This window comes from Salvia splendens, chromosome 18, assembly GCF_004379255.2.
Source record: "Salvia splendens isolate huo1 chromosome 18, SspV2, whole genome shotgun sequence".
NCBI classification, from domain to species: Eukaryota; Viridiplantae; Streptophyta; class Magnoliopsida; order Lamiales; family Lamiaceae; genus Salvia; species Salvia splendens.
In genome coordinates, this window is record NC_056049.1 from 19682513 (window position 1) to 19691312 (window position 8800).

Here is an 8800-nt window from a genome sequence, read left to right on the forward strand (position 1 = left end):
AGACCACCGCTGTCCCGGACGGGTCAAGGCTCATCAGCTTGCCAAGCCCCAAGGCAACAAGCCTTGTAAAGGCCCACCGGGGAAATTAATCCCAGGTTGCACCATCCAGGATTCGAACTCAAGACCTCCTGGATGGGCAGTATCCTTGCCTCCATTCTCAACCAGTTGAGCTAGGAGTCATGGATAAGATATAACTAATCTTAAGTGTATAACTAGAGAACAAATCTCAGCCACACATCTTAATGGAACAAATATTATTTATTTTAATAATACAAAATAGGCCAAGGGTATTTTTGGAAATTACATTATCAAATTTAAATCAAATTATGCAGCCAAGTGCGACAAGGCCAAGGCCGCCAGCTCCTCCGCCGACCTCCTCGGCGCCGCCTCCGAGTACGGCAAGCTCGACTCCGCCCAGCTATTTTCTGTGGTGATCGTGGATCCGATTGATTGATAATTTCTTAGGAGGAAAGAGCTCTAACCGACGTATCGATCAGCTGATCAACGGCGCGGCAGATATTGATTCCGGCTAGATCTCTCTCGTTTTCCAACAGCCCGGAGATGTACTCCGCGGCGTCCGATGCCTGAGAATCGAAGTTGGATGAGTATTCCAGCGAGAAATATCCTCCACTAGAGGAGATAATACTACTGGAGGCCTCGCCGCAGAGGAGGTCGGAGAAGCATTCTGAGCACGACGACAGTGACATGGCGAAATCGAGCGCCGAAGATGACTCGTCATTCTCTTCTAATCATATTTTGTAGAAATTGAGCTTTGTATCGCCGGATTGGACGGTTTATCCGCCGGAAAACGTGAGTGAGAGAGAGGATAGGTGAGTGAAGAAGAGAGAGTGAGAGATGGAAAGACTGTAGGTTTTGGTCAGTGGAAACTTGAGATTCACTAAACATGTGATGCTTTCAATATTTAAATAGCTAAAAATTAACAATCACTCTTATTCTGATTTTACTTCACTCTTGTTTACAAAACACATCACTCTTATTCTGATTTTACTTCACTATTGTTTACAAAACACATCACTCTTATTCTGGTTTTACTTCACTCTTGTTTACAAAACACATCACTCTTTTACTTCACTCTTGTTTACAAAACACATCACTCTTTTACTTCACTTTTGTTTACAAAACACATCAGTCTTATTCTGATCTTACTTCACTCTTATTTACAAAACACATCACTCTTATTCCGATTTTACTTCACTCTTGTTTACAAAACACATTACTCTTATTCTGATTTTACTTCACTCTTGTTTACAAAACACATCAGTCTTATTCTGATTTTACTTCACTCTCGTTTACAAAACACATCACTCTTATTATGATTTTACTTCACTCTTGTTTACAAAACACATCACTCTTATTCTGATTTTACTTCACTCTTGTTTACAAAACACATCACTCTTTTACTTCACTCTTGTTTACAAAACACATTACTCTTATTCTGATTTTACTTCACTCTTGTTTACAAAACACATCACTCTTATTCTGATTTTACTTCACTCTTGTTTACAAAACACATCACTCTTATTCTGATTTTACTTCACTCTTGTTTACAAAATACATCACTCTTATTATGATTTTACTTCATTCTTGTGATAAAAAATAAATCCCTGTGCAGCAAACACAAAATTGAAGCAAATTAAGTGCATTATTTAGCAACAATTATCCAAAACTGAAACTCTAATCAACAAAAATCAATGATTTCTGTGAGCATGGAAGTAGAATATGACAGCAGCAGCAGTGGCAATGGCTGTGACCATCCACCTCCTTCCACCGCCGATCTCCCTAATCACCATCTCCTTCTCATCAAAGCACTTCTGCATTTCCTCCTCCGTCAAATCTTCCGATTCTAATTTCTCCACAATCCTTTCCAAAACCTGGATTCGCTCATCTCTAGCATCCAATTCCACCATTAGCGACACATTTTCCCTCCAATTCAGCGTCCGATTCCTGCAGAACGTGACGGCGACGACGACGAGAAGGTTGAATAGCGCGAATTTTGCAGAAGAGAGAAGAGAAGGTTGAATCGCGCGACGAGGTTGAATCTCCTGCCGCCGCTGAGACGATGGCGGGTACTAGGCGGCGATGAAGATGGAGAAGAGGAGAAGAGGAGATGAATTCAATTTGCCGACGTAACCTATTTTTGGCTATGCAATGACCATTATACCCCCGCCTTTTTATTATGGAGTAAATTTGTGATTAAGGGAACTAATTCCTCCTTAAATTTGAAAATTACATGTATTAATAATAGCCATTGATTTTCTTGATCTTGTGGCTGTGATTTGTTCTCTAGTTATAGGTTTAAGGGGCTCTTGCCCTAGATCACTACTCTCTATATATATACAATGTGCATATATGTTACGTGTGGACTTGTTTTATATATATATATATATATATATATATATATAACTAGAAAATAAATCTCAGCCACACATCTTGTTACTCCAATTTAATCTTATAGGTTAAACAAATTTTCAGATTTTTGTTAAAAATAATAGCCCAAGGGAATTTTCGGAATTCAATATATCAAACTCAACGTGATTTCTCCCAAATTCAAAGTGCGATTTCTTCCAAAATTCAATCATCAATTTCGTCCAAATTCAAGCGCTAATTTCTTCCAAATTCAAAATTTGTTCTTCATCGTGAATCGTCCTGATATGTTCTTCATCGTAAATTGCGTGATTCCTAAATTATTTATCTCGTTTTATTTCAGATTTCTGATCGTCTTCATCGTGAATCGTCCAACGCGACTGATTATCCACGATTTGTTCCTCCAGCGTGATATTTTCTGATTCATTAATCACGATTCATTCCTCCATTGCGATTGATCAGGCACTATTCATTCCTCCAGCGTGATTGATCAGCGACATCCGATTTCCTGATCATATGGATTCAATTCCGATACAATCGTTGGAGGATTATTTCGATTCTGATTACTCTTTGTCGGAAGAGCAAGGAGAAACTGATCTAGAGGTAATTATCAAAATTATTATCAGTTAAATTGACGAAGCTGAAGTCTTTGTGTTTGTTTTTAACATGATTAGAGTGTGTGATGTGAAAAGACGTTTGAGTGAAATAATTAGTGGTTAACGTGATGTATATATGCTTTAAATTGAAGTGTACGTGTTTTGTGAATTGCTCAACATGATTAGTTCTAATATTACTTATATTATATTGGAGTGGAGTATTTATTGCATATAGTGATGTGAATATTTCATATAGTGAAGTATATATAACGAACATTGAAGTATAACATGACTTTTTTATACAACAGTGATTTATCGCTTACAGTGATATGAATATTTCATATAGTGAAGTATATGTAATGAACAATGAAGTATAACATGACTTTTTTATACAACATTGATTTATCGCTTACAGTGATGTGAATATTTCATATAGTGAAGATATGTAACGAATAGTGAAGTATTGAACATATATTGATGTATGTTGAGCATATAGTGAACTAGTATATGCTTACAATGAAGTATATTCTGCATGCCTTGTAGTCCATATAGTGAACTAGGATATATGCTTATAGTGAAAGATATTACAGTGAATCAGTGAAGTATATTGAGAACATAGTTATGTATATTGTGCATATAGTGAACTAGGATATATGCTTACAATGAAGTATATTACCTTTATAGTGAATTATATTATGCTTATAGTGATGTATACAATGCTTATAGTGAATCATATTGTGAAGTATACCATATAGTGACGTAAACATGTCAAATAGTGAAGTTTATATACCATATAGTGAAGTAAAAATGAGCATACACTTTATAGTGATGACCTGCCTTATAGTGAATTTTATATTACTTACAGTGAATTAAAGTTTCTTTATAGTGTACTTATATGACGATTTTAATATGTAGGTCATGTATGATGTTTGCTCCGTTTACAGGCAAGTATAATCACGATTTTCCCGTGACATTTGTTGTTGGACTTCTGCCCAAGGAAAATACTGACACTTTTTATGGTTAGAACCAATTTGTGAAATGTATGGGTGTGGCTCCAAAATTGATTGTAATATACCAAGATTTGGGAATCAAAGTTGTTATTAAGAAGGTCATTGACAATACGACCATTGGTGGTGTATGTGGCACATTGTAAATAGTGTTTAGTTAACTTTTTACTTGTTTTTAGTTCACTATAAGGGAGTTTGTTTCGTTGCAGTTTTTTGTGCTCGGCTCAAGTGCTAATTCGTTCCTAATTTCTTACATATATTTAGTTCACTTCTTACATGTATTTAGTTCACTTTCTAATGGTTTTAGTTGGTTTTAGTTCACTGTTAATGAGTTTTGTTTCGTCGAAAACTTTCTTTTTTTGTTCAGCATACGTATTTCGTTGTAAACTTATTTTTAGGTTCACTATAGGTGTGAATTATTTAACTACTTTATATTACTCTCTGCTTTCATAGTAGTGGAGTCATTTTGCCATTTTTATACATTTCATAATAGTGGAGTCATTTCCTTTTTTAGTAAAAGTCAACATTTTTCCCGTTCTTACTTTTCCCTCTCTCTTACTTTATTATCTCTACTTTTTCTTCTCTCCAACTTTATTACTACATCCGCCCCACATTAAGTGTCACATTTTGTCATTTCGATCCGTCCCACAATAAGGGTCACATTTCACTTTTACCATAAATAATAAGTAGACTCCACATTCCACCAATCAATTCTACTCACATTTTATTATAAAACTAATATATATAAGTGGGACACATAGTCCACTAATTTATTCAACCCATTTTTTTTATATTTCTTAAAACCCGCGCTCACATTTATACATTAAATGTGACACTTAATGTGGGACGGAGGTAGTATCTTTTTATTTAATACATTACACACTTTTTCTTAATCTCCGGACCGAAAAGAATATCTCCACTACTATGGAACAGAGGGAGTAGCTCATTTGTGAACTGTATATTGTTTAGATGCATAACAAGTATTTCATTTGTGAAAAAAATAGCTATGAACTAAACATATAAAATTTTTATATAAAAATAAATGTTAGTTACAAACATACTATTGAATTTAAATGAAACGAATAGGGTTTATAGTGAACTAAATGAAACATGTTGAAAATATCAAATTGGTATCATCTTCGCCTTCATAGACGCCAAACTTCCAATCATCATCTTAGTCTCTGTTTTTGCTTCTCTAGATCTTTCTCTTCGTATTTCTTTAAGTATATGAATCACAAACACTTCACTCTAACCATGGAATACATCACTCTAAGCATATTTTTACTTCACTGTGATGAACAAAATAAATCACTTTAAGCAAGGATCACAGACACTTCACTCTAACCCTGGAATACTTCAATGTAAGCATGTTTTTACTTCACTTAGATGAAAAAACAGATCACTATAAGCAAGGATCACAAACACTTCACTCTAACCATGAAATACTTCACTCTAAGCATGTTTTTACTTCACTGAGATGAAAAAACAGATCACTATAAGCAAGGATCATAAACATTTCACTCTAACCATGAAATACATCACTCTAAGCATGTTTTTACTTCACTGTGATGAAAAACCATATCACTATAAGCAAGAATCACAGATACTTCACTCTAACCATGTTTTTACTTCACTAACATGAAAAAACAGATCACTATAAGCAAGGATCACAGACACTTCACTCTAACCATGGAATACTTCACTGTAAGCATGTTTTTATTTCACTGAGATGAAAAAACAGATCACTATAAACATGCATTACAGACACTTAACTCTAACCATGAAATACATCACTCTAAGCATGTTTTTACTTCACTAATATGAAAAAATAGATCACTATAAGCAACTTGTTCTCGAGGTCCATCTTCCCGATTCTTCGACGTTATTTCAGTAGAAGCTGCAGTAACTTGTTGTTGAGGTCTATCCTCCCGATTCTTTGACCTCTTTTCGGCTGCAACAGCTTCATTTGTTGAAGCTTTATCACCAATTGGCTTTTGCATTTGTTCTATAGAAATACTTAAAATTAGAATATTATTGACCATTAGATCATCTAATCCTAGGGCAAAGATTTGGGTTGCATTTCTGGATTTAAATGCATACATACACACACACACACACACACACACACATATATATATAATATGACCTAAAATTGCTTAATTATGACCTTCCGTGTTTTTGGTTAATTATTGACCATTAGATCATCTAATCCTAGGGCCAAGATTTGGGCTGCATTTCTGGATTTAAATGCATACATATATATATATATATATATATATATATATATATATATATATATATATATATATATATATGGGAGCGTTATTCTCCTATTCATCCCTTAGATCCTTTATTCTTCTTAATATGGGCCGTTAGATCTCATTCATCAACGATCCAGATGATCTGCATTATTATACTATAATGATGCATTATTAGTCGATGTGCATTATTCAACTGAAAATCTGCATTATTACACTATAATGGTGCATTATTAGTCGGTGTGCATTATTCAACTGAAAATCTGCATTATCAAATGACACGTGGCATCAATCTAACCGTCAGATGACAAAATCGTGGGGCTGAGATCAAGAAGGAAAAAGGAGGAAATATGAAAAAGGAAATGAATACATCCCTATATATATATATATATCCCTTAGATTCAATATTCTTCTAAATATGGATCGTTAGATCTGATTCATCAAGGGTCAGGATGGACTCTTGTTTTTTAAACCCGTGTTGCATTATAAGGAGGATTATGTGCATTATAAGGGTAATTTAGTAAAGACACGAAAATTGAAACCGACAGAATATGGAAGGACCGAAATTTAAGCAAGCTATTGATCAACCCTTTCATCGACTAATTCTCTCTCATTCAAGACGCTCTAACTTCCTCTCCACTCTTCCGCCTTTCCCTCTCCCCATCTTCCAATAACCATCAAACCCTAGCCACCCCTGCCATCAACATTCGCCGTTTTCTCAGTCCGAAGCCGACGCAAAATTTGACATCACTCTTCTAGATCCCGTCACCCACCCTCCACAAAACATCGAACTCTAACCGCCACCACCGGTTCCGTCGTGTTCACCAAGTCGACAAGGTATGTGTGGAAAAGGCCGACTAGAAGTCGATTTCATCAATTTTTAGACACGAAAAGCAATAATTTGAACATCGATTCGGTTGCGACTTTCGAAATAAAAAAGTAGGTAGTTGTTTTGGTCAGGGTTTTCTCTGTATCCGAAGCGCAGACATTTTTTTGGGTTTAAAATGATGGATTCGGGTATCTTATTTCCTGTTGTTATGACAGATTTACAATGACAAAACGAGGTCGTCCGTCACGCTCTCAACCTACACAAGCTGCAGGTATTCACACAAGTTGATTAGTGTATAATTGCGTCAGTAGTTCAACATCAATTAGGCTTGCATTGTGCATTAATCTACATATCTGGTTAATGGTTGGGTGGGTAATTGCATGATTGGTTTGTGCGCATTAGTTAATCTAAAATTTATATTATTGATTTGCTGGGATGCATTATTTGTCAAGTATTTTGCATTATGTACCTGGTTACTTGCTGGTGTGGGAAAATGGGTGAATGAAAGATACATATGTGCATTATTTGGTTGAGGCTGTGCATTAGGTAGCATGTAATTGTCATTATCTGCAGTATATTATGCATTATGATTGGTATTGTGTATATGGGTGAATTAACTCAGTCAAGATTCAAAGTGTGCATTTGTTGATTAACAATTTACATTATTGAAGTTTTGGGATGCATTATTTGCCAAGTATTTTGCATTATGTGTCTACTTACTGGGGGTTGTGGGAAAAGTGGTGAATGGAATATACCTATGTGCATTATTTGATTGAAACTGTGCGTTATGTATCAAGAAGTTGTCATTATTTGCAATATATTATGCGTTATGAGAATTGTTGTTTATTAGTTTATCAAAAAAATTACATTATTTATGTTCTGTGTTGCATTATGTTGCAAGTATTGTGCATTATTTTCCTGCGTGCTGGGTGGTGTGGGAAAATTATTGAATGGAATATAAATATGTGCATTATTTGATTTATCTTGCGCATTATGGGTCAAGTTGTTGTCATTATTTGCAGAATAGTATTCATTATGAATAGTATTGTGTATATGGGTGAATTAACTCAGTGAACTTCAAAGTGCGCATTATTTGAATGAATAAGTGCATGTTGTCATTAGTATTATGCATTATAAAGCTCATATCATGCTTTATTATGTTTTTAATGATAAATTTATGATGTTTTATGTTGGTGGTTCTATATCAGAGAAGCAACTATGACTCGACATCGACGAAGCATTCGGCGATGTAATTCCAGTAGCACTTGCAAAAAAATTTAGGGAAAGAATGGCCGAGGTAGGCCCAAGTACGGCTCCAGATCAGGGTGAGCCGAAGGAGAAGGATTGGGATTGGGGCTGAGCGCCATATGGCCGAGGTAGGCCCAAGTACATTATTTACGTCATGCGCCATATGGAGACGTACTTCGGGGAGAAGGAGAAGGATTGAGATTGCGGGCTGAGCGCAAAAGGAACAAAAAGCTTAGAGATGTTTAGAATCAAGTTTGCAAAGACGTTCCTTACTTGTGCGCTCAACACTAGAGTGTTGGGGTTTGGAGCCCCTTGCACAGCGGAAGTCATGCATTCACAAATAAATCATACATACAGATCTATTTGACCGATTATGGGATTAATTAACTACATGTTAAACAATCAAAGATGCATACTAGAACGCACATAAATCATGTAAAAGGAATTAAAACCTAAAACATGAATTTCCTACGGATT